A 27,554-nucleotide genomic window follows, 5' to 3' on the forward strand; every position below is an offset into this window, starting at 1 on the left:
AGGAAGCATCGCTGCAAACAAAGCTAGTGGAAGGTGAAGGTGATGGAATTTCAGTTGAGATATTTAAAATCCTAAAAGATGGTGCTGTGAAAGTGCTGCACTCAATATATCAGCAAATTTGGAAAACTCAGTAGTATTCACAGGACTGGAAAATGTCAGTTTTCATTCCAATTCCAAAGAAAAACAATGCCAAGGAATGTTCAAACTATCGCACAATTGCACTCATTTCACACACTAGCAAAATAATGCTCAAAATTCTCCAAGCCAGGCTTCAACAGCACATGAACTGAGAAATTCCAGATGTTCAACCTGGATTTAGAAAATGTAGAGGAACCAGAGATCAAATTGGATCTACTGGATCTATTGGATCACTGGAAAAGCAAGAGAGTTCCAGAAAGACATCTACTTCTGCTTTACTGACTAAACAAAAACCTTTGACTGTGTGGATCACAACAAAGTGTGGAAAATTCTTCAATAAATGAGAACACGAGACCACCTGACCTGCCTCCTGAGAAATCTGTATGCAGGTCAAGAAGCAACAGTTTGAACTGGACATGGAGCAATGGACTGGTTCTAAATTGGGAAAGTGGTACGTCAAGGCTGTATATTGTCACCTTGCTTATTTAACTAATATGCAGAGTTTATCATGCAAAGTACTGGTTTGGATGAAGAACAAGCTGGAATCAAGATTGCCAGGAGAAATATCAGTGACATCACATATGCAGACTCCACCCTTATGGCAGAAAGTGAAGAGGAACTAAAGAGCCTCTTGATGAAAGTGAAAGATTTGAGTGAAAAAGTTGGCTTAAAACTTAACATTCAAAAAGTGAACATCATAGCATCTAGTCCCATCACTTCATAGCAGATATATGGGGAAACAATGGAAACAATGACAAACTTTTATTTTCTAGGGCTTCAAAATCACCTCAGAAGGTGACTGCAGCCATGACATTAAAAGATGGTTGCTCCTTGGAGAAAAGCTATATCTAACCTAGACAACAAATTAAAAAGCAGAAGCATTTCTTTGCCAACAATGGTCCATCTAGTCAAAACTATGTTTTTTCCAGTAGTCATGTATGGATGTGAAGGCTGAGCACTGAAAAATTCTTTGTATTGATCTGTGGTGTTGGTGAAGACTCTTGAGAGGCCCTTGGACTGCAGGGAGATCAAATTAGTCAATTCTAAAGGCAACCAGTCCTTAATATTCATTGAAAGGACTGATGCTGAAGCTAAAACTCCAGTACTTTGGCTACCTGATGCGAAGAACTGGCTCATTGGAAAAGACCCTGATGTTGTGAAAGATTGAAGGCAGGAGAAGAGGATGACAGAAAATGTGATAGTTGGGTGAAATCACCTACTCAATGGGCATGAGTTTAAGCAAGCTCCAGGAGTTGGTGAAGGACAGGGAAGCCTGGTGTGCTGCAGTCTATGGGGTCACAAAGAGTTGGATATGACTGAGTGACTGAACTGAGCCTATTTTTTTTTAAAAAAAGTTACTAAACACTCCATTATATCATAGAAATAATATCTATAAACATGCATACATTAATAAATAATATAGTTAGGATGTTAATCTTTATGGTTTTTAAAATTTAGAGTGGCATGGAAATAATGCAAACTAAGCAAGGTTATATTCACTTTTAGAAAAATGAATGTTTTTCTTTGTTATTTGTATTAAAAAGAAAGTGATTTTAACCTTTGCAGGGGAAGTAAATCTAGGTTTACCATTTGGATTTCTGACAATTGGCATTCCTTACATAATATAATGAGATAATTTCTCCTCCTGTTTTGGATAAATAAAAATGGCAAAATACTAATATGCACTCTATCCATTAATGCACGTATGTATTCTATCCATTAATGCACTTATGTATTAATACTTAATTTTAAAAAAATCACATTTCTACTTCATGCCAGACACTATTTTAAGTGTTAGTGATAAAATGTCGATATGAAATCTCCTATAACCCTTGTTTTTGTGGAGTTTAAAATTATTAAAAGCCAAGTAAAATTGGTGGTTTTAAACCACATTTTAGTGAATAGACTATATTAATTAAGTACATTTCTCTGCAAACCTGATGAATTAGTGGTAGGATTTCTGAGATTCTTTAAAGTCAGAGTGAAATGGAATATTTGTCATCCCAGTGATACATGTTTATAGATACAGATTCTTTTTCTATGAAAAAAAATGGTAATTTTCTCAGTAAATAGATTTCTAAACAGACTCTCTGAAAGTTAGATACCTTAGTTGATGGTTTCAAAATATTTATTCATGGGAACTGTCCTGCAAAATCACAGCACAAAGGAGACCAACAATTCTGCCTATTTAAATAGCAGAAACAGTTCTTTGGAGTCATATAACAAGAATGAATTCTTACTGGAGAGGAAGTCTTGCATGCAAACAGACTTTTGGGATAATGAGTTGAATGTTAGAATACACCGAGTAGCTTTAAAAGTCATCTGTAGGCATTTAACAGATGTTTATGCTTTTTAGATTTGCCTCAAATTTATTTTTTTTTAATTTTAAACTTATTGCTTCAATTGAAATAACAACAGAAGTATAGTTAACTGGTTATAAAAAGGCTTTAAGATATTTTTAATTGATGCTTCTACAATGCCTAAAACACATTTATATAGTAAATTTGATACTTAGGAGAAAAAATACTCTCTTTTATTTTTCTTTCTGTAACAGATATTACACTTTCTTCCCCAATATTAATTTTCCCTTTATTCTCTGTTTAATGCATTCTATCAATATTTAATAGACAAATGACCTACTATAATAAAAGCTGGATTTCTCATTCTCCTTTGCCCAAAAACTTGTCCTTGCAATAAACTTGGTTCGAAGCTGATCTTTTATATTACTGAAAAAGTGTCTTTATTTTTATCCAGCTCTGTTATTGGACTATCAATGTTTTATAATACTGTGTTAGTTTCTGTACTAACTGAGTGAATCAACGATATGCATACATGTAAAGTTTGCCTCTTTAAACTGAGGGAGAATTGTTCCCTTTTCTCTTGAATCTTCTTGAATTTTGTAAAGCAGTGAATGTGTGAACGTGTTAGTCACTCTGTTGTGTCTGACTATCTACGACCCCACGGACTGTAGACTGCCAGGCTCCTCTGTTCTTGGATTTCTCTAGGCAGGAATACTGGAGTGGTTAACCATTCTCTTCTCTGGTAGATATTCCTGACCCAGGAATAATCTCCTTCATTGCAGGCAGATTCTTTACCACCTGGGCCACCAGGAGATTCAGTCATATTTGATTACAATGTATACGTTTTCTTATTGAACAAGATGAAGAACAGAAGGGGCATTTGTCCTTCATGGTCAATCCTGAATTGCCTATACATATGTGAGAGAGAGGGTTTGTGGTCACTTTCAGTCTAATGGAATTACCACTATTACACTCTCAATACTATTAATTACAGCATATATTCATAATCCATAGTGAATTATTTTCCTCAAGGTTTGGGAAAAAATAGAGTAAAACATCATTGTTATTAAGTTGAGTTCTCCAGAATAACACCTTAGGTAAGAATTTTTGTGCAAGTTATTTATTAAGAAGTTGGTTCTCAGAAAGGGGAAAAAAAAAGTAAGCAAACAAGAGGGACAGGTTGACAGTGGAAGAAAACAGTGGAAGACTGGTTGACAGTGGAAGAAGGTGTTTGACTCTAGACAGAAAAGCCCAAGCTTCACTGTAATCATGCAACTGAGCAGAAATGATGCCTCAGAATTTGGTCCAGATCCAGGAAGGAGAGCTGAACATTGCTACTCCAGCAGCACTTAGTCGCTGAGGACCGGGTGTGTGGATTAAACTCTCCAGTGCAACGTTCTTGTGGATAATGACTGCAGTAGTTTAAGGGCAGTTGTGGAAAAAGAATCCAGGCACCGTACTTTAGAAGTGAGGACAGTAAAGTTCGATAAATGGTTGGTCAGAAGTACCAACAGGAATCTGTGATACAATTAAAACAGTGAAACATAGGCCAGAAATCATTTCACTAAACATAATTGTCATATGTTTTGGTTTGACTATGATCTAATTAAGAAAAATCAACAAAACAAACCATCTATAGAGAGTAATACAAGTGTAAAAGCAACCTGCACATGAATCTTTAAAAAAAATGGCAGGAATCTTCATATTGTGAAGGGCTATATTTGGTTTTTCAGTTCGGTTCAGTCACTCAGTCATGTCTGACTCTTTGCAATCCCATGAATCGCAGCATGCCAGGCCTCCCTGTCCATCACCAACTCCCGGAGTTTACCCAAACTCATGTCCATTGAGTCGGTGATGCCATCCATCCATCTCATCCTCTGTCATCTCCTTCTCCCCCTGCCGCCAATCCCTCCCAGCATCAGGGTCTTTTCCAATGGGTCAACTCTTCGCATGAGGTGGCCAAAGTACTAGAGTTTCAGCTTTAGCTCCAGTCCTTCCAATGAACACCCAGGACTGATCTCCTTTATGATGGACAAGTTGGATCTCCTTGCAGCCCAAGGGACTCACAAGAGTCTTCTCCAACACCACAGTTCAAAAGCATCAATTCTTCAGCACTCAGCTTTCTTCACAGTCCAACTCTCACATCCATACATGACCACTGGAAAAACCATAGCCTTAACTAGACGGACCTTTGCTGGCAAAGTAATGTCTCTGCTTTTTAATATGCTATCTAGGTTGGTCATAACTTTCCTTCCAAGGAGTAAGTGTCTTTTAATTTCATGGTTGCAATCACCATCTGAAGTGATTTTGGAGCCCCCCAAAAAACTAAAGTCTGACACTGTTTCCACTGTTTCTCCATCTATTTCCCATGAAGGGATAGGACCAGATGCCATGATCTTAGTTTTCTGAATGTTGAGCTTTAAGTCAACTTTTTCTCTCTCCTCTTTCACTTTCATCAAGAGGCTTTTTAGTTCATCTTCACTTTCTGCCATAAGTGTGGTGTCATCTGCATATCTGAGGTTATTGATATTTCTCCCGGCAATCTTGATTCCAACTTGTGCTTCTTCCAGCCCAGCGTTTCTCATGATGTACTCTGCATATAAGTTAAATAAGCAGGGTGACAATATACAGCCTTGACGTACTCATTTTCCTGTTTGGAACCAGTCTGTTGCTCCATGTCCAGTTCTAACTGTTGCTTCCTGACCTAGATCAAAGAGGCAAAAGTTCTCATGGATTAGTTTCAGGTATGGCAAGATAAATCAATATCTGTGTTATAACCCATTATTAGCTCTGCCATTTTGACTTAGTTTTGTCAGTAGTGATTCAAACATTATCTATTTTTTCCCAAGAAAAGTCAAAGGCAGCATGTTATTTTTGTTGTCCAGGGGAGAAGTGTGTTCAACTTTTGGAGATCTCATGGATCGCAGTACATGTGGCTCCCCTGTCCTTCACTGTCTCCTAGAGTGTGCACAAACTCAAGTCCATTGAGTCAGTGATGCCATCGAATCTCCTTATCCTTTGTTGCCCACTTCTTCTGTCCTAAATATTTCCCAGCATCACAGTCTTTTCCAATGCATTGGCTCTTCACATGGCCAAAGTATTATTGGAGCTTCAGCATCAGTCCTTCCAATAAATAAGCAGGGTTGATTTCCATTAGGATTGGCTGGTTTAACCTTCTTGTTGTCCAAGGGGCTCTCAAGAATTTTCCCCAACACTACAGATCAAAAGTGTCTATTCTTTGGCACTCAACTTTCTTTATGGTCCAACTCTCACATTTTGAGTATATGGACCTTTGTTGGCAAAGTGATGTCTCTGCTTTTTAATACACTATCAGGGCTTGTCATGGACTTCCCTAGAGGGTCAGATGGTAAAGAATCTGCCTACAATACAGGAGACTTAGGTTCAATCCCTGGGCTGGCAAGATCCCCTGGAGATGGAAATGGCAATTTACACCACTATTCTTGCCTGGAGAATTCCATAGAGAGAGGAGCCTTGTGGGCTACAGTCCATGTAGTCCATGGGTCACAAAGAGTCAGACATGACTGCGTGGCTAACATGCAACACTCACTCACAGGTTTGTCATAGCTTTCCTTCCAATGAGCAATAGTCTTTTAAATTTCTGGCCTGAGTCACCATCCACAGTGATTTTGGAGCCCAAGAAAATAAAATCTGTCACTGTTCCCAGTTTTTCCCATCTTTTTGCCATGACCTCAGTTTTGTGAAGGTTAAGTTTTAAGCCAGCTTTTTCAATCTCTTTTTTAACCTTCATCAAGAGGTTCTTTAGTTCCTCTTAAATTTCTGCCATTAAAGTGGTATCATCTGCATATCAGAAGTTATTGATATTTCTGCCAGCAATCTTGATTTCAGCTTGTGATTCATGCAGCCCAGCATTTCACATGATATGCTCTGCATATAAGTTGAAAAAGTGGGTGACAATATACAGCCTTGACATATTCCTGTCCCAATTTTGGAAGTCTGTTTCTCAAGAGTATGGTATGCCCATCTCTCTCAGAATTTTCCACAATGTTGTGATCCACACAGTCAAAGACTTTAGCATAATTAGTGAAACAGAAGTAGATATTTTTCTGAAATTCTCTTACTTTCTTTATGACACAAAGAATGTTGGCAACTGCTCTCTGGTTCCTCTCTTTTCTAAATCCAGCTTGTATACCTGCAAGTTCTTGGTTCACAAATTGCTGAATCATAGCTTGAAGGATTTAGGGCATTATTTTTCTAGCATGTGAAATGAGCACAATCTTGTGGTGGTCTGAACATTCTTTGGCATTGCCTTCTTCAGGGTTGGAATGAAACTGATCTTTTTCAGTCCTATGGCCACTGCTGAGCTTTCCAGATTTGCTGACATTTTGAGTGCAGCACTTTAACAGCATCATATTTTAGGACTTGAAATGGCTCAAGTGGAATTCCATCACCTCCACTAGCTTGGTTTACAGTAATGCTTCCTAAGACCCACTTAACTTCACATTTCAGGATGACTGGTTTTAGGTGAGTGACCACACCATCATGGTTATCTGGGTTATTAAACCTTTTTTTTAAATATAGTTATGTGTATTTTTGCCACCTCTTCTTAATCTCTTCTGGTACTCTTATGGTTTTACTGTTTCTGCCCTTTATTGTGCCCATCCTCACAAGAAATATTCTCTTGATATCTCTTTTCTTGAAAAGATCTCTAGTCTTTCACATTCTATTGCTTTCCTTAGCTTCTTTACATTGCTTATTTAAGGAGGCTTTCTTCTCTCTCCTTGATATCTCTGGAACTCTGCATTCAGTTTTCCCCTTTCTCCCTTGCCTTCTGCTTTTCTTCTTTCCTCAATTATTTCTAAAGCCTCCTCACACACCACTTTGCCTTCTTGCATTTCTTTTTCTTTGGGATGGTTTGGTCACTACATCCTGTATACTATTACAAACCTCCATCCATAGTTCTTTAGGCACTCTGTCTACCAGATCTAATCCCTTGAATCTGTTCATCATCTCTACTGTATGATCATAAGGGATTTGATTTGGATCATACCTGAATGGTCTAGTGGCTTTCCCTGCTTTCTTTGATTTAAGCCTGCATTTTGCAATAAGGAGTTCATGATCTGATCCACAGTCAGCTCCAGGTCTTGTTTTTGCACTGTATAGAACTTCTTCACTTTTGACTGCAAAGAATATAGTTTATCTTATTTTGGTATTGACCATATGGTGATGTCCGTGTGTAGGGTTGTCTCATGTTGCTGGAAGAGAATTTTTGCTATGATCAGTGTTCTCTTGGTAAAACTCTTTTAGCCTTTGTCCTGCTTCATTTTGTACTCTAATACCAAACTTATGTGCTACTCCAGATATCTCCTGACTTCCTACTTTTCCAATCCCCTATGATAAAAATGACATTTATGTGTTTGTGTGTGTTATTTCTAGAAGGTCTTGTAGGTCTTCATGGAACCATTAAATTTCAGCTTCTTTGGTATTAGTGGTTGGGACATAGACTTGGATTACTGTGATATTGAATGGTTTGCCTTGGAAATGACCCAAGATCATTCTGTTGTTTTTGAGATTACACCCAAGTACTGCACTTCAACCTCTTTTGTTGACTATGAGGTCTACTCCATTTCTTCTATGGAATTCTTGCCCACAGTAATAGATATAATGGTCATCTAAATTTAATTTACCCATTCCCATCCCTTTTAGTTCACTGATTCCTCAGATGTCAATGTCCACTCTTGCCATCTCCAATTTACCACTTCCAATTTACCTTAATTAATGGATCTAACATTCCAGGTTCCTACGAAGTATTGTTCCTTACCACGTCACACTTTACTTTCACCACCAGGCACACCCACAATTGAGCATCATTTTTGCTTTGGCCCAGCCTCTTAATTCTTTCTGGAGCTAATTTTCCACTCTTCCCCAGTATCATATTAGACATCTTCCAACCTGTGGGGTTCAGCTTCTAGAAAACAAATGTAAATATTTTTGAAGAATATAAAATATTTAGCTAACTGAATTTATTAGCAATACTAAATATGCATCTTTGGCTAAATGAATTGTCCAAAATATATACAGAAAATGGACAAACACATAAAGAACTGTGAATAATCATGAAATTGTAGAATGTTATCAGTGAATAAGAGTCTTGATACATCTAGGAACAAACCTGAATTACTGAAGACAATTACCAAGTGAAAAGTTAGTCTATAATAGTAATAAGAAGAAAAGAGAAAAATGTGTGAATGTAGAATGTTTAATTATGTCTGAATCCTTACTTATAAATGTATAAAATATATATTTTTCAGAAAGACAAAACACTTATTTTATTTCTATATTTTTTCTTTCTTTCCAGACAAAAAAATCCTAAAACAAGAGTTCTAAGAAATGACAATACAAAATCGTCTTAGTAGTACTATACATTCAATATCTATTTCATTCACTATCTTATGAATCCATGTTAAAATTAGCTGCAATTGCATTGGTTCATTTGAATTTAATGACATTAAAATTCTAAAAATATTAAAATATCAAGGAATATATCAAAATATAATAGAGGATAGAATTCAGAATTGTTTTCAACTTTGGTATCACTCATAATAGAAAAGTAATATTGTCAGAAGTTTTCTTCTGAGCTTTCTTTCTATAGGTATTTTGACTCAGAGTATTTAAAAGGTTAGCAATTGACAGATCTTCTGGAATAATTCAGATATTTTTCTGCATTTTAAATGGCAGATCTTCCTTAAATCAGATGGATGATGACTGATTCAAGCCATAGTTCTTCATCAACATCATAGGTATGAAATCCTAATGTTCACTGTACTTTAGAGGAAAAGACTCAAGACAGAAGGAAGTCATGTAATACTTTAAAATATATGTTAAAGAAACAAGATAATTTTATTCTTCATTAACTTACTCTTTTAGGCTATCCTTCAGTTACAGGTACCAAATTCAATCAATATAAGTTAAGGACAAATGTTGGTGTTTTGAAACAACATATTTGAGTCAAAATAACACTATGTACCTGGGGGAGGGGTTTTACTCCTCTGAGCATCTGTTACCATGTTTGAGAAAGAGAGAGAGAGAGAGCAAGAGCAAGAGTCTTTACACTGTTTTTGAAGGTAATAAGAGATAATGAATATAACAACCTGTAATAAATATAGAGTAAGTTGTAGATGGCTTTAAAAAGTGCATAATAGATTATAATATTTGGACATTTGCCTACTCTTGCTATTAATTGCTGGCCTAGGACTTAAATGTTTATTCAAACAAGGCAAAAAGCCAAACCTTCTCAAATGACTTTTTTTTCAGCCTTAGATTGGCATATTGCCACACACGAACGCCTTGCAATCTTCACTTCTTGGTAACTGAGATTTAGAGTTTTACAGTAAGGAATGAGTTAGATGATGGCAAGATTATGTCACCAGGAACACACTAGTATCTTATCTCCCATCCCTTTGCTTCATGTCCAGGATGAGATTTTGATTATAATACAAAAGATCAAGATAACGTGAACATGTCCTTAATTTATATTCTGTTGGTCCCTATTCTTTTATCAACAAAGGTATAGTTGAACTATCAAATGAAAAAATATAAAAACTGGAACAAAATTGTCTTGGAATAATAACTCAAGTTTTTTGTTTAATTATTTTTTATTTCAAATGAAACATATTCTAGGAAAGTGAAAATTAAGAGGGGAAGAAAAGGAAAGTATGAATATAATCTAAAGTGTCTACACTGTCTTTGAGGTCTTTTTGTTGAAAAATGCCCATTTTAAATGAACATGTTATAAGAAGAACCATGTTTATGAAAATGGAATATTTATGAAAATCAGGATAAAAAGCATTCTGATTGATGAATACATTTTTATATGTGACAAATTCACTTTTCCTTTAAATTTATTTTACCTTTTTTTCTCTCTTTAGTGTTACGTTACTTGTTTTCCTAAGAACATCACAGAAACCATGCTTTTTATTAAGTAAAGTCTTTCTTGGTGTTACATTTCTTTGAATAAAACTCTGCAGATATTTACTATAAAATACGCTTGAAGGATGTTTATCATGTCCAGATTAGAGGTTTCTTATCTATGAAAATAAAAATAAATATGTATATAGCATCCAAATGTTTGTATGATTTATCTGTTCACCAAAAGACTATTGCTTCAAATGCCTCCAATCCTGGACTCAATGAAGAGTTTCATATAATGTAATATATGTAATACCACTAGATAGACAATATATATAGAATAAGTTTTTTAAATCAACATGACTTTTTGCTTCTTTTCAAAGGGTATTTTAATTTATCTTAAATTTACATGTGTCCAAATGTTGATTAATCAATCAAACTACAAACAAATATTTTCAAGTCATCTTATTTAAAATTTTATTTAATAATTTAAACATCAAAACATTCTTTCAAGATACATTTTTAAAATTCATAATGTATTTTTTGTAGTCATTTCACATCAGTTCAATTCAGTTCAGTCGCTCAGTCGTGTCCAGCTCTTTGCAACCCCATGAATAGCAGCACGTCAGGCCTCCATCATTCGATATAAACTAACCTAATTTTTCTTCTGAAACACCATTTTTCTCTATATTTTACCTGTCACATCCAAAGGAAATCCTTCCTTTTTCAAATATATTCTCTCTATCCTACATAGATGGTGTTTTTTCATCTGCCTGATTATTTTCCGACATAGCAGAAGTGACTTGATGATTGTTACTTTTCTATAATGCTAAATAAATTCCTTATTTTGTTGTAACTGGTAGTATAGCTTCTGTTGCCCAGCGACTTGTTCCCTTGTGAACATATAGACAATTCTGAATGAGATGTCACAGAAAATTGGTTTATTACCATGAAAACAGTGGTTTTGATTTGAGGACACGAATGCTGGTTTAAGACTATTGTAGTCATCGCAAACTCACTCATGAGTATCACATATTGCTGATACAATAGCATTAGCTCAGAGATATTGACCTTTAGCTGACTTTGTGATTTTGACAAGTTTTCAATTTGCAAATAAAGTGAAGAGGGAAAAAGTGCCTGTTTCCAGAAGGCTTGAAATTAAACAATGAATAATTTTTCCAACACTCTGGTCTACTTAAACTTATAATGGATGTTGGGTTTATGCCAGTGGGAAGAATGCAGAGAGAGATTTTAAAGCAGTCCCTCTCCATCTGAATTTACTAACATCTCCTGTGCTTCAAATTCTGTGCCTAGCGCTTAACAGATAAAGTAAGGATAAGTTTTCCTTCGTAGAACTTATAGAGAAATAGACAAGAAAGCAATCATGATACAGTGAAAATAAAGGGCTTTGATTAGAGAAGGACTGTGTACTAAACACAGCAAATGCCAGGGTTCCTACAGCAGACTGGGTTACTAAATTTTCTAACCTGATATCTGGCTTATCTAAGTAGACAATGTACATCAATTTAGCCTGAATTTTATGGGATTGTTCTAACCACTACCTTTAATGAGCCGTGGGGAAAAGTGAGGTCTCTCACTCTAACTCTTTTTTGAAGAAGGAGCAAATTACCACTCAACTATAAAAATAAGTAACTGACTTGAGTACATGCTTGGTTGCCCTAAGATCAACTTGCCCCAAAGTACAGGCTAATCACAACACCTGAACTTCTCTCTCACATATTACACTGGTTCAGATAACACCTGTATCAGACTGAGGGTCAGCATAGCTAAGATGTGCAGTTGAAAAAAAGAGTAAATCTAGGAGGCCGTGTTAAATTCACCCATTGACTGGTAACAGGACCAATCAGCTAGCTGTCTGTTGCCATTAATATGTGATCATGAATATGTTTACACATTGATATATGAATAAACATGACAATGAAAGGAAAATATATACACACTGAATACACTTTTAGAGAACCAAAGCAATATTTTGTGGGAAAATGATGGAGCAAGGGAAAAAGAACTCTGCCCCCCTAAAATAGGAGTGCCAAACAGGAGGAAATAAAGAATCAATATTTGGGGGAGTGGGTAACTGCTGAAAACAAACTCTGGTCCTTTTTGAAACTAGCATATCCTTCACTACAAAGTAAGATGTAGTAAAGGTGAAAAGAAAAGAAAAAGAGACCAAAAAGTCACACTATTTGATTTGAGCAGTGACAAAAATGGCTTTAATATATTTGCAGTAATTGAAAAAGAATGTCTCCTACTAAGAATTTTGACATATATTGAGAAATTCCAAAATAACCCAGTTGATAAGATCATTTAAGTTCCCTGGTGAGCCATAAGATTGAATTGCGAATGGCAAAAGATATCACCTTACCCTAAAATAGAAAAGCCGCAAAGAAAAAAAAAAAATTCAATACCCAGATACTTTGTCACCTAACTGTTTGCACTGAGATTTATGGACTGAATTACTTTGCAGATGTTTCTAAAAATCTTAATCTAAACAAACAACAAATACATACATTTGACACAAAATATTTTGTTGCAGCTTATGAATTCTCTCTAAAGAACTGATCTGAAAATATGTCTATATTATTTATACTTAGCACATTTTTGTCAATATTGCAATTTTTGCTCCATTTTTCACAACAATGAGAGCTAATTGCAATTCATGTCAGATTCTCAGTTGAAGCATGGATGTTTGGGGAGGATAAGAAATCATGACCATTCTCTTCTCTGTGCATCTTTCGAGAATCAAAATAGGTCACTTGAATTTTATCAGGTTGACTTACTATAAAAATAGTTTTAAAGATATAGTGTGTTTCAGCTGTTAGAGACTTTTGACATAATATGGATATTCAACATTTAAATATATTCCAAAGACTCCCCCAATTATATTTGCCACTGTATAATCTTTCTGCTGTTTTGATATGGTTTTATAGGGATTACATGAGATACGGCATATAGAGGCCTTAGAAAAAGAGGACTGACTGTTCAGTACTCAACTACCTTAGTCATTATTAATGTCGTTGTGATATACTCCTCCTTGATTATTTTAAACATGTTTTTTGCAGTATATTCCTTATTCGTGTTCAATGGGTAATTTTGTATCTTTTTAATTTTACATTGTATAATATTTTATATTGCTATATAATCTCTCATAATGATATGATTCTCACATTCTTGAGAGTGACTATAAAGCTTTTTGTGATTTTCAGTTTTATCACTTTGTGTTTATTTGTTTATTTGCTGTGAATTTATTGTTCCTGGATAATATCCTGTCCAGGAGGTGGCTCTGGCTCATTTTCTGTGTGTGAGCACATGTGGGTTTGGTATGTTAATTTGTCCTGATCTTAAAATAGTCTCCTGCTTTGAATCGATTTTTCCATTGGATCAGCATGGTGAGGACTGGGTGACATGTATTCCTGCAAACATGCCTAAGGTTGAAAAAAGTTAGCTTCATCCTCTTTAGTGCATAATCCTTCTCTGACTTAACAACAGGAAATCCAGAGCTAGCTCTGACATACTCTCAGGAAGTAGCCCCGGATTCTATCTAAAACGGCTTTCAAACCGCAGCCCCGAATGTCTGCCTTTGATATCTGCACAGTATCCACTTTACAACTTTATTTCTCTGACATTCAGTGTTACATATTTCCTTTCTGTTCTAGTTCTGGAGGTTTTTCTTTGTTATCTTTGCATCTGGGAATATATTTTAAATGTATTCCAATTATGCTAATGTGCTTGGATCAGTAAGATATATCTTAATATGTGTTCAATCCCCTGCCTTGACCTTGAAGCTGATAAGTGTTTTCATTTTTTAATAATCAGGCATATCAAGAATTCACATGGCCTGTGAGTAGCAAATGCGAAGCACAATTACAATGGTAATTCAAGAAATTGTAAGATCTATCTCAAATTTATTGACTGCTGTGAAGTATTAGGTTTAATGTCAAGAAGTGGGCAAAACTGAATTTTAAAGAACTTAGTAATGAAATCGCTTTTTAGTGTTCTGTGACTAATCAATTTTTAATGTACTACATCTGGAAAAAATGGATAATAATATCAATAATGTCAGTAATAAAAACACCTAGCGCTTACTGAGTGTGATTAGGTGCTGTATACACTACTGACTGTTTCACGTTTATCTCCTTTAATTCTTATGGCCGTCATTTCAGGGGTTATTTCTATTATACCTATTCCACAGATGAAGAAACTGAGTGCAGAAAGTTAAGTAGTTTTCCTGAGGTTGAATAGTCATATGTTGATTATCCAAAATTCAAACTTAACTTGATTTTAGAACTTATAGCTTTACCATCTTTCTGACTACTTAATTTAATATTGAATCATATTGATTATAATGCTGGTTTATTATATATGTTGTTTAAAATAGACCTTATTCCTGATTCCAAGACTAGAGTGACACAGCCTTGCTTTTCACAGAATCAAATGCTCTGTCAAAAGATGAGACTGAAATTAGGATTACTTTTAACTTCAGGTGATCTATAGGCCACATGGATTATTGTCTATATAACAGTCACATAAATTATGTTTTAATTTTCTGTAAATATTTCTGAAAACAAATAGTGTGCAATGAGCATTGCTGTCTTGGAAAAAGAGTTTCATTGAACAATGTTAGAAAATAGAAATAGTAGTGGAAAGAGGTGCTGTTAAGAGATACCATTTATCAGAGGCTGTTTAGGCAGTTTTTAGCCTTTTCTATAGATAAATGACATTAAACATACCCAGTTGTCAGAGTGCCATTGTGTGGTGAAGATTCTGACTGTGAGAACTTTCCAAAGCCTGAGACTAACCATACTAGCATTTAGATGGAGGCGTCACTGTCCACCAGAGGAGGTTAGCATGCTTTTTGTTTGCTTGACATAAATCTCTGGGCAACAGCAAATGAACCTCTATCCCAGCTGCTTTTCAAATGCAAGCTTTGTTCCTTTTTGGTACTTCTAAGGCAGATGCATCACATGAAGGGGTGGGAAGAGAGATTGAGGACTCAGAAAACATTTTTGAAGTGAATATTTCGCACTTAAAGACACAGACTTAAAGACCACAACTGTATTGCATCAGTAACTCAAATATTCTTGAGTTTTTAATTAGAGACGTAAGTCAAGAAATGTATAACTACTAAAATTTAATGATTCTCATTAAATGTAATTTTAATGGAATTCTTTTGGAAGATTTTCAGTAGTTTTGATTTTTTCTTTATAAAATGGTCCATAGTTTTTGTTAACTACTATGTATTCTACCTGATATATTTATATGTATATATATACACTCCATATATATGTATATGTATTTACACATCCATATGATTTTAATAAAACACTGAATCTTTAATCTGACAAATACAGGAGGAGGAATGTTCTACAGGCTAATTTTATATACACTGCTACTTGACCCACTCTCGTATTCTTCTTGAGAAATCCCATGGACAGAGGAGCTTGGTTGGCTACAGTCCATGGGGTCACAGAGAGTCAGACATGACTCAGTGACTAACACTTTCACTTTCACTGCTACTTGACTGTATTCTTTTGCTGGTTATGATAATTTTCATCTGTTTCTGAACATCGTTCCATTATACTGTCATATCAATGATGAATAGCAACAGTTTTACCTGCCCCTTGCCATTTATTGCATTTCTAAATTTACCCCTCTTTTAATATACATTAATAAGTGCAAAAGAATGATAAACGGGCACAATATCCAGCACTTATTGTTTTGGTCCTAGCTTTAGTGGCTATATCCAGGTGCTTCATTGTTCCACTATTGTGTACGATGATAGCTTTTGTCCTGTATGTGCATCATCTCATTAAGGTAGTTCCTATTGATTTTTGAATGTCTTTCTCTAGTATATTTGTTGAATTTTGTCAAATGCCTTTTCATTGTTTGCAAAAAAAAAGATATTTCCTCATTAGATTTATTAAAATGAGGAATATTTGCTATTTATTTTCCACCCTTGAACACTTTTTGTATTTCTGGGATAAGGTAATTTAATCTTGTTTTAGCAGTCTGCTAAATTCTATTTACAAATGCAAATTTTTTTAAGAATTAATCTCAGTAATTGAGGTTGATATGTAGTTACTTCTTTTAGGGGACAGTGCTTATTAGGTTTGAGTGAAAATATTATACATGATTTAAAAATAATTTTGTTTCTTTAACTTAACCCTCTCTAGATCTAGAATGTTATCACAAATTAAAAACTTCATTTTTAATGGCTGAGTAATATTCTGTTCTGCATATGTTTGTGAGTGTGTGTGTATACACCACATCTTTATCTATTTGTCTACCAGTAGGCATATAGGTTGCTTCTTTATCTTGACTAAAAGGTGCAATGAATGTTAGGGTGCATAATTCTAAGAGAAATAAAATATAACAGACTGAGAAAGATAAAGACTGCATGATCACATTTATTAACTGTTGCTTGCTCAGTCATGCCTGACTCTTTGATGACCCCATGAGATGTAGCCCGCCAGGCTCCTTTATCCATGGGATGTCCCAGGCAAGAATACTGGAGTGGGTTGCCATTTCCTTCTCCAGGAGATCTTCCCGACCCAGGGATCGAACCCAGGTCTCATGCTTTACAGGCAAATTCTTTATCGTCTGAGCCACCAGGGAAACCCCAATCTCTTACATGTGGAATCTAAATAAATAAATAAAACAAACAAAATATAAACACATACATACATACAGAGAACAAATGAATGGGTGATAGAATAGTAAGGGATGAAAGGGTATGAGAGACAAGTAAAGAGGATTAAGAGGTATAAAGCTCCAGTTGTATAAGTCATGGGATGTCATATACAGGATAATGAACACAGTCAATAATGTAATAATTTTAATATGGGGACAGATGATTATTAAAGTTATTGCATATCATGATCATTTCATAATGTATGCAAGTGCCAAATTCATAGGCAATATGCTGAGGCTAGCATAATATAGCTGTATATCAACTACATTTCAATACCAAACAGTTTAAAATTCCCTTCTTTTTTGAAAGTATTAATCAAGCATTTTGAAAGTATTAATCTGAAAATTGACTTGTCTGATCTTCAAATGCTTATTTGAGTGCTCAGGTATAATTGCCAGGGATTTGAAGAAGTTAGTTCTTTGAAAAATTCTGTATTTTCTCATTGTAAATAAGCCTGTTAAAAGTCTTTGCAACAAATATTTCTAGACCATTATGCATTTTTTGCAATTTTTAAAAATATTTTTGTGTAGAGTTAAAATATTTTAACACTTTGCCTTTTATATTTTAACCAGTTCTTTGGTGGTTATTTTTATCTTTATAAAGATATTTATTGACTCATGAGATTATCCATCAGTTTATCTATTATTTTTTCAAATAATAGTTAGCATTTAAAAATGTTATTAGTATTAGTTTTCTTGTTTTTAAAATAGTAACATAAAATATATTTTCTTATTAATTTTGAGCTTTTAAAAATTGAGTGACAGTTATTTTGAACTTTGATCCATACTAATTTTATGTTTTCTCTCTATAAGCAGCTAATGAAATATATAAAATAATATATAATACAGTCATACAGTCTTTGTATAGCATCTATACTATACTATATATTATAGTGGATTGTATGCTATACTATGGAATATAGATACTACATATCATTATGGACATTTATATAGTTATATATGTATGTGTGTATATATAGTGTTACATATGTATACCTATAGATACATATTTACAGTAAAGTGTTAACTCACTGGGGGCTTGGGGTCTCAAATTCTGCCATTCCAAAGAAAAAACTCATCTTTAAACCATTCTGGGAGATGTGCTATGAACTCATGGAATTCTGCCTGATAAGAGTGATTTTTAAGAGTGTCTATTGTACATAGGGGTCTTTGGCTATGCCATATAGTTTGTGGTAACAATGCAATTAATGGTGAGTGTTTATTTTTGTTCACCTGTGGTCTCAGCTCTGCTTTATCAACTCTCTGCAGAGAGGGGAGGGAGAGAGATGAACACTAAACAGTTAAACCATGGGGAAAGGACAACTGAATGCTCATGACTGGTTTCTCTCTAAGTCATATGCACCTTTGCCTTTGCTCATTTAAATTTGTGCCCTTTCACTGTAATAAACTATAACCATGAATATAACAACTTGAGTTCCATTAATCTTTCTAGTAAATCTTTGAATGAGTATAATCTCTGACACAATATATGATATATACACACACATTTTTCCTTTTCTATTAACTTTTCTGTCTTCTCCCTCTGTTGTCTGTCTCCTACCACTCAATTCTAGTCAAAATAATCATTGTTCTCTGTGTCTACCTTCATACTTTAAATATAATTATAATCTTCTTCATTTGCCATATTTACATAATTTATGGCTTCTAACTAATCAAAATAAGTAATTCTATTTTATGGTCTATCTTCTATTTATCTTCTATTTCTTTTTATATATATTATTTTGACACTGATTGGAAAAAATGCACATTTTATTGTCATACTTACACTATATTAGTTTTCATCTTAGCTCTGCAGTTAAATATACCAACACTTACTTCTGGTCTTTTGTTGCAATTTCACAGGTTATCTTTATTGGGAGATAATTAATATTTCAAGAGCTTTCTTCAAGAGGGCTCATTGGAATAATATTTCTTGGTATAGTTTTATAGAACTATTAAATTTATATTTGAATATAGCCTGTCTAAATAAAAATTATTACTGTCTTCCTTTTATTCACCAAATATCCTGTAGATATTGCTGAGTTTTCATTTAACTTTATTGTTTGGAAGCCTGGGTTCTTGTTCTACTTTAAAACAGCTTAGAAAACTTTACTTGACTCTCCAAAGTGTACTTTTCTTATACTTAATTACCATAAACTTAATTAGGATATGCTTGATGTGGGCAGCTGTCTTTGACTCATCGTGGTCCCATTTAATGTCTGTGTCCCATTTGCTTAGGACTGTCATGCCCAAAGGAAAAGAACAAAACATGAAACAAAAGGAAATAGAATATAAACTTTTCTGACATTATTAAGGAAGTTAGACCTTTCTAAATAGGTACTATTTAGGTTAAATTTCTTAGAATCAGAAAAGTATATCCTAGCAACTTAGTGCTTTGTGCTATTTTTTACTTTGAATTTTATTTTTTCACTTTTATTTTCCTCCTATTGTCTCATCTTCTTCTTTAACCACCATTTCTTCATTTTTTTGTTTTTCTTATTTGTATTGTTGGGTAATTTTTTACAAAATTTTATTAGGCAATATTTGACTATATTGTGTGAGGGGGGAAAAATAAAGCATTCATTACTGTTTGTGTTGAAACAGCTATTGTTTTGGTTTAAAGTTTTGACACAGGTATACTGGTTTCACCAGTTAACATGCACTTTGGACAGTGGGGTTGTAAACTGCAGACTCTTTAAGGAATATCAATACTCAACTGGAGACCATTTACTTAGAGATTATCTCTCAAGTAGGTTAAATAAGACACTTCCTTAGACAGTTGCCAGTATTAATCAATGACATTGACCAATGAAACAAATTTCATTCAGATTAATTAGGAAATTAAATCCAAGACAATTTGAAAAAATAATCATTAATCAAAGGACGAAAGAATTTACCTAACATACATCAAAACAGATAGCTTAAATTGAGCTTCTCAAATCACTTTTAAAAATCATTAAAAGTAAAAATATTTTAAAATATTAAATGAAAAATATTTAATATCTAAAAATTATTATAAAGTGTATAAATGTTCTCCACCATGCACTTTGTAAACATACCTAGCTGCTCCTATGCCCAAGTCTTGACACTAACATTAACTGAAATTGTCCTGTGCTGATATTGTATTCTGCTGTCTTTGTTCTGATAAATTCAAATGAAAATAATTTGCATTTTAATCCTATAAAGTATAATATTGAAATTTGCTCTTGACACAATGAAAGTGTGAAGAAATAATTTAATTTAAATAAATAGATTATTCCATTTAAAATGCAAACTATGCATCATTGCCAAGTAAAAGGCAAATGACATCATTCCACACTCTATGAATAGAGATTCTTGTGGTGTTCCAAATAACAAAAAGCAATGATAGAATAAGCTAATTGCACAGAATAGACATTCAAATAAAAATGAGCTGATAGTCTCTGATTTCCTGTTTACTCATGCCCACTTCTTAAACTCACATAAGTGCATTGATAAATATTTCACTTGTTGGTACTACTTATAGTTTGTGATAGAAAACAACTTCTAAGTGACTTAAGCAAAGCAGGAAGTTTAGTGATTTGTGAATCTAAAAGTTCCAGAGGTGCATCTGATGTGAAGAATGCTGGAATCTCAACATCATAAATGTCATCGGACAATGTGTTTTTTAATCCTTTAGTTCAATTTCAAATGTGTTGGCTGTAGTGTCAGATAAAGTTAGCCTCACATTACACAAAAGACTGTCACCAGTAGATTCAGAGGAGAAAATAAAAGAAAAAATTTAAAAAAATATAATATTCTATTCGAAATAATCAGTCTCACTTTTGACCAAATTGATTTATCACACCATGACTAAACCAGGATATGTTCCCAGAGGAAAAGAGGACATTTAAGTGTAAGATCTGGATAATAGATTATCAGTTCAGTTCAGTCGCTTAGTCATGTCCAACTCTTTTCAACCTCATGAATTGCAGCACACCAGGCCTCCCTGTCCATCCCCAGCTCCCAGAATTTACTCAAACTCATGTCCATCGAGTCAGTGATGTCATCCAGTCATCTTATCCTCTGTTGTCCCCTTCTCCTCCTGCCCCCAATCCCTCCCAGCTCAGGGTCTTTTCCAGTGAGTCAGCTCTTCACATGAGGTAGCCAAAGTATTGGAGTTTCAGCTTCAGCATTAGTCCTTCCAATGAACACCCAGGACTGATCTCCTTGCAGGCCAAGGGAGTCTCAAGAGTCTTCTCCAACACCACAGTTCAAAGCATCAATTCTTTGGCGCTCAGCTTTCTTCACAGTCCAACTCTCACATCCATACATGACTACTGGAAAAACCATAGCTTTGACCAGACCGACCTTTGTTGACAAAGTAATGTCTCTGCTTTTTAATACGCCATCTAATTTGGTCATAACTTTCCTTCCAAAGAGCAAGCATCTTTTAATTTCATGGCTGCAATAACCATCTGCAGTGATTTTGGAGCCCCAAAATAAAGTCTGACACTGTTTCTGCTGTTTCTCCATCTATTTCCCATGAGGTAATGGGACCATATGCCATGATTTTAGTTTTCTGAATGTTGAGCTTTAAGCCAACTTTTGCACTCTCCTCCTTCACTTTCAAGAGGTGTTTTAGTTCCTCTTCACTTTCTGCCATAAGGGTGGTGTCATCTTCATATCTGAGGTTATTGATATTTCTCCCAGCAATCTTAATTACAGCCTGTGCTTCCTCCAGCCCAGTGTTTCTCATGATGTACTCTGGATATAAGTTAAATAAGCAGGGTGACAATATACAGCCTTGATGTACTCCTTTTCCTATTTGGAACCACTCTGTTCTTCCTTGTCCAGTTCTAACTGTTGCTTCCTGACCTGCATATAGGTTTCACAAGAGGCAGGTCAGGTGGTCTGGTATTCCCATCTCTTTCAGTAATTTCCACAGTTTGTTGTGATCCACACAGTCGAAGACTATGGCATAGTCAATAAAGCAGAAGTAAATGTTTTTCTAGAACTCTCTTGTTTTTTAGATGCTCCAACGGATATTGGCAATTTGATCTCTGGTTCCTCTGCCTTTTCTAAAACCAGCTTGAACATCTGGAAGTTCACGGTTCACGTATTGCTGAAGCCTGGCTTGGAGAATTTTGATCATTACTTTACTAGCATGTGAGATGAGTGCAATTGTGCGGTATTTTGAGCATTCTTTGGGATTGCCTTCCTTCAGGATTGGAATGAAAACTGACCTTTCCCAGCCCTGTGGTCACTGCTGAGTTTTCCAAATTTGCTGGCATATTGAGTGCAGCACTTTCACAGCATCATCTTTCAGGATTTGAAATAGCTCAACTGGAATTCCATCAGCTCCACTAGCTTTGTTCGTAGTGATGCTTCCTAAGGCCCAGTTGACTTCACATTCCAGGATGTCTGGCTCTAGGTGAGTGATCACACCATCATGATTATCTGTGTTGTGAAGATCTTTTTTGTACAGATCTTCTGTGTATTCTTGCCATCTCTTCTTAATATCTTCTGCTTCTGTTAGGTCCATACCACTTCTCTCCTTTATCAAGCCCATTTTTGCATGAAATGTTCCCTTGGTATCTCTAATTTTCTTGAAGAGATCTCTAGTCTTTCCCTTTCTGTTGTTTTCCTCTATATCTTTGCTCTGATCACTGAGGAAAATGGTAGATTGGCTTGAATCATTGAAATCAGAGTGGGAGAGTGTTTCATCAAAAATAGAAGCTGCAGGAAAAGGTGGCATGAGCTGATCGGCCCAAACAATATACCAAAAAATTAAATATTCCATGAGAAGTATTAATGGAATGACATTTTTGCTTCAGTACAACATTCTAGATATCAAACAGATTGCTTCTTCAGTTCAGTTCAGTACAGTCGCTCAGTCGTGTCTGACTCTTTGTGACCTCATGAACCCCAACACGACAGGTCTCCCTGTCCACCAACTCCCAGAGTCCACCCAAACTTATGTCCATTGAGTCAGCGATGCCATCCAACCATCTCATACTCTGTCATCCCCTTCTCCTCCTGCCCCTCAATCTTTCCCAGAATCAGGCTCTTTTCAAATGAGTCAGCTCTTCGCATTAGGTGGCCAAAGTTTTGGAGTTTCAGCTTCAACATCAGTCTTTCCAATGACACCCAGGACTGATCTGCTTCAGGATGGACTGGTTGGATCTCCTTGCAGTCCAGGGAACTCTCAAGAGTCTTCTCCAACACCACAGTTCAAAAGCATCAATTCTTCAGTGCTCAGCTTTCTTTACAGTCCAACTCTCACATCCATAACATGACTACTGGAAGAGCCATATCTTTGACTCGACGGACCTTTCTTGAGAAAGTAATGTCTCTGCTTTTTAATATGCTGTCTAGGTTGCTCATAGCTTTCCTTCCAGGGAGTGAACGTCTTTTAATTTCATGGCTGCAATCACCATCTGCAGTGACTGCCTTAAGTGTGGTGTCATCTGCATATCTGAGGTTATTGATATTTCTCCCAGCAATTTTGATTCCAGCTTGTGCTTCCTCCAGCCCAGAGTTTCTCATGATGTACTCCGCATATAAGTCAAATCTTCAAAGCTTATCAAATTATTGGTTATATCAGCATTGTTAATGCAGCAATGTTTATAATTCTGCAAGGAAAATATTGATTAATATTTGTTAACGTGATTTTATCATCCTTAAAATTTAAAAAGAAATAAAATTAACTAGCAAATGTAGAAATTACAAATGTGCATTTTTCCTATTAAGTCCAGATTGGGAAATTGAACCAAGCAAGAAAGTACCATTTATAATATCAAAATAATATGCTTTATTTGACTTGTATGATTTTGATTTTTGTTGTATATAATTTATCCATTAGCTTTAAATAAAAATTGATTGAAAGTTGGGATTTAAAGAACAAGTTAGTGGGTATGTTATTTAAATCCTACCAATAGTATTGACAACATGAATGCACCTTGAAGATATCATGCTAAATGAATGAGTCAGAAAGAGGAAGAAGAAGACAAATACTGCCTAATCTCACTTATATGTGAAATATCAAAAAGTCAAATTTGTATAAATGGAATAAAATTGTTGTAACAGGGGTTTCAGGATGGAGTATATGGGGAGATGTTGGTCAAAGACTATAAACATTCATTTAGAAGACAAGTAAGTTCTGGGAATCTAATGCACAGCATTTTGATTATAGTTAACAGTAATGTATCATATACTTGAAGATTGAGAGTACATCTTAAAAGTTCTCACCACAGAAAGTGATAGCTAACATAATGTACCAATCACTTTGTAACATCTAAATATATCAAATCAACAAAATGTACACCTTAAACTTGCACAGTGTTAAATGTGGAATATATATTAGTAAAGTTGTGGGAAAAGTCACCACCAATAATGCTGTAATCAACCTAGGAGTGCCTATATTTCCTTGAAATCCTGTTCTCCTTTTTTTTTTTTTTTTTTTAAGATATAACTAGGATTTCTTGACCATATGGTAGATCTATTTTTAAATTTTGAGTATACTCAACAATGTTTTCCACAGTGGTTGAACTAATTTGCCTTAATGGTGCTGGGAAAACTGGATCAACACAGAGCAATGAAATTGCACCCCTATCAGACACTGCACACACTCTTAACTTGAAATAAATCAAAGACTTAAATGAAACAAGAGGCTTGTGAATGAGGCAATATTAGATAACACACCACAAGATTAAGGTGACTTTGTTAAATATATCACACCAAACAAGCAGACCTCTGAGTTGAGCACAGAGTAGCCAAAACATGACCCACTTAATAATCTGGGAACAACTTAAATACTTGTTTTCAGTTTTGGTGTGGTGAGACGCACTGAGACAGATAACTCATACACTTTTAGAAGTGCGACTTTTGTCAAAATTATTATTTTTTAAAGTTATTTGCAATAAACACAAATAACAAAAGGTATAAAGGATATGAGATACAAAGTTTATTTTTAAAGTTTAGAGTCACAGATTTATAAAGCAATTTGACAACTACTTATGCATTTGTATATTCATTTAAATTGATACTCTATTTTTATGTCTTTTCTTCACCTATTTAATATACTGTTATGAAGTAAATACTTAAGTCGATTTTCCTTTCATCCATCAGTCATTCATTTATAGGTAATTATAAGCATATTTTCAATTATAGAGTAGAATATAAGTTTACTGAGTAATGACTGACAGAACTTAAAATAAAACCTGGGGAAAAAAAGAATGACAGTTTTAAATAGTAGGAAATAAGTGTGCAAATCAATCCTACAGCCTGATGAACTTGATTAATGTGTAGTTGCTTTTCAGTAGATTTGCAAAAGGAAAGCTTATTGGGGGGTGGAGAAATTGTAAGCCCAATGTCAGGATCTATTTGGCTTTAAGAATTTGTGGTTATAAATACTGTCTGGCTAATGAAAGTGATTGTCTTTAAGTTCTCACCAAATGCACTATTTTTTAAACAGTGTGGTGATAGCCACAAATGTTGGTGTTGAATAGAAGGAAGTTGGCTAAAAATACAGCAACTGTTTGGTACACTGAGAATATCTTTTTAATGTTCCCTTGAGAATAAGAAAAAAATGATTTTTCTTAATGCAAATGCATAATTACACATTAATAAAATATAAAATAAAATAAAACATATTAATATTTCAAATAACATTTCTACACCATGAGTTAGGAGATCATTTTAATGTTACACCCAGATGCTAAAGATGTGAAGTGGAATGGAATAGAATGCATTTTATCTCAAACTATGTATAAATTTTCATCAAACTCCATCCACGTTTACTATATATGTCTCTGAGTGTGTGTGTGTGTGTGTGTGTGCATACGCTTGTGTCATTTTAACAGAAACTATCTTATTGTGGATTTCACCAATGATGAAACACACTGAGAAACATGTTCTTTCATTTCCAGTAAACCAATACACACAAAAATTTCGCATTTCAGTACACAGAAACTCACAATGAACTCCATAAAGTAAATTTTCATCAAACTCTATCTACATTTACTGTATATTTCTCTGAGTGTGTGTGTGCATATGCTTGTGTCATTTTAATGCAAACTATTTATTTGTGGACTTCAATGAATAGTAAAGCACATTGAGACACATGTTTTTTCATTTCCATTAATATAGCACAAAAAATTTTCATATTTCAGTACACAGAAACGCACAATGAACTCCATAGAGGAGAAACTGCAGTAGCCATATTTTCTGAACACGAGGTTAGAAAGTAACAACAAAAATATAACCTCAATGCTCATGTAATATAACCTAGTCATTTTTAATTTGAAAAAAAAAAAAAAAAAACCAACTCATAAAAGTGGTTGAATCTGCGAAAAATTAATAGCCAGGTGTTTACAACTTTGAACTATTAATGTGTTCAAATATATAGGATATCACTAATCCTAAATCAGAGGAAATAAATACTAAAGTGTTTCATTGTCATAAAGTATAATTTAAGATTTCACAAAATTAAAAAATTACATTTGGTAAAGTTTAATAAATTTAAACTAGACACAAGATAGCAAAAAGAAAAGACATACTCATTTGAATGCAGAGTTCCAAAGAATAGCAAGGAGAGATAAGAAAGCCTTTCTCAGTGATCAATGCAAAGAAATAGAGGCAAACAATAGAATGGGAAATACTAGAGATTTCCTCAAGAAAATTAGAGATACAAATGAAATTTCATGCAAAGATCGGTACAATAAAGGACAGAAATTATAATGGACCTAGCAGAAGCAGAAGATATTAAGAAGAGATGGCAAGAATACACAGAACAAGTATACAAAAAAGATCTTCATAATCCAGATAATCATGATGGTGTGATCACTCACCTAGTGCCAGACATCCTAGAACGTGAAGTCAAGTGGGCCTTAGGAAGCATCACTACAAACAAAACTAGTGGAGGTGATGGAATTCCAGTTGAGCTATTTCAAATCCTAAAAGATGATGCTGTGAAAGTGCTGCACTTAATATGCCAGCAAACTTGGAAAACTCAGCAGTGACCACAGGACTGGAAAACATGTCTTTATTTCAATCCCAAAGAAAGGCATTGCCAAAGAACGTTCAAACTACTGCACAATTGCACACACACTAGCAAACTAATTCTCAAAATTCTCCAAGCCAGTCTTCAACAGTATATGAATCATGAACTTTCAGATGTTCAAGTTGGATTTAGAAAAGACAAAGGAACCAGATATCAAATTGCCCACATCAGTTGGATCATCAAAAAAGCAAGAGAGTTCCAGAAAAGCACCCACATCTGCTTTATTGACTACACCAAAGCTTTTGACCGTGTGGATCACAACAAACTGTGGAAAATGCTTCAAGAGATGGGAATACCAGACCACCTGACCTGCCTCCTGAGAAATCTGTATGGAGGTCAAGAAGCAACAGTTAGAACTGGACATGGAACAACAGACTGGTTCCAAGTCAAGAAAGGAGTATGCCAAGGTTGTTTATTGTCACCCTGCTTATTTAGCATATATGCAGAGTACATCATGTGAATTCCAGGGTGGATAAAGCACAAGGTGGAATCAAAATTGC

Source organism: Muntiacus reevesi, chromosome 14 (assembly GCF_963930625.1).
Source record: "Muntiacus reevesi chromosome 14, mMunRee1.1, whole genome shotgun sequence".
NCBI lineage: Eukaryota > Metazoa > Chordata > Mammalia > Artiodactyla > Cervidae > Muntiacus > Muntiacus reevesi.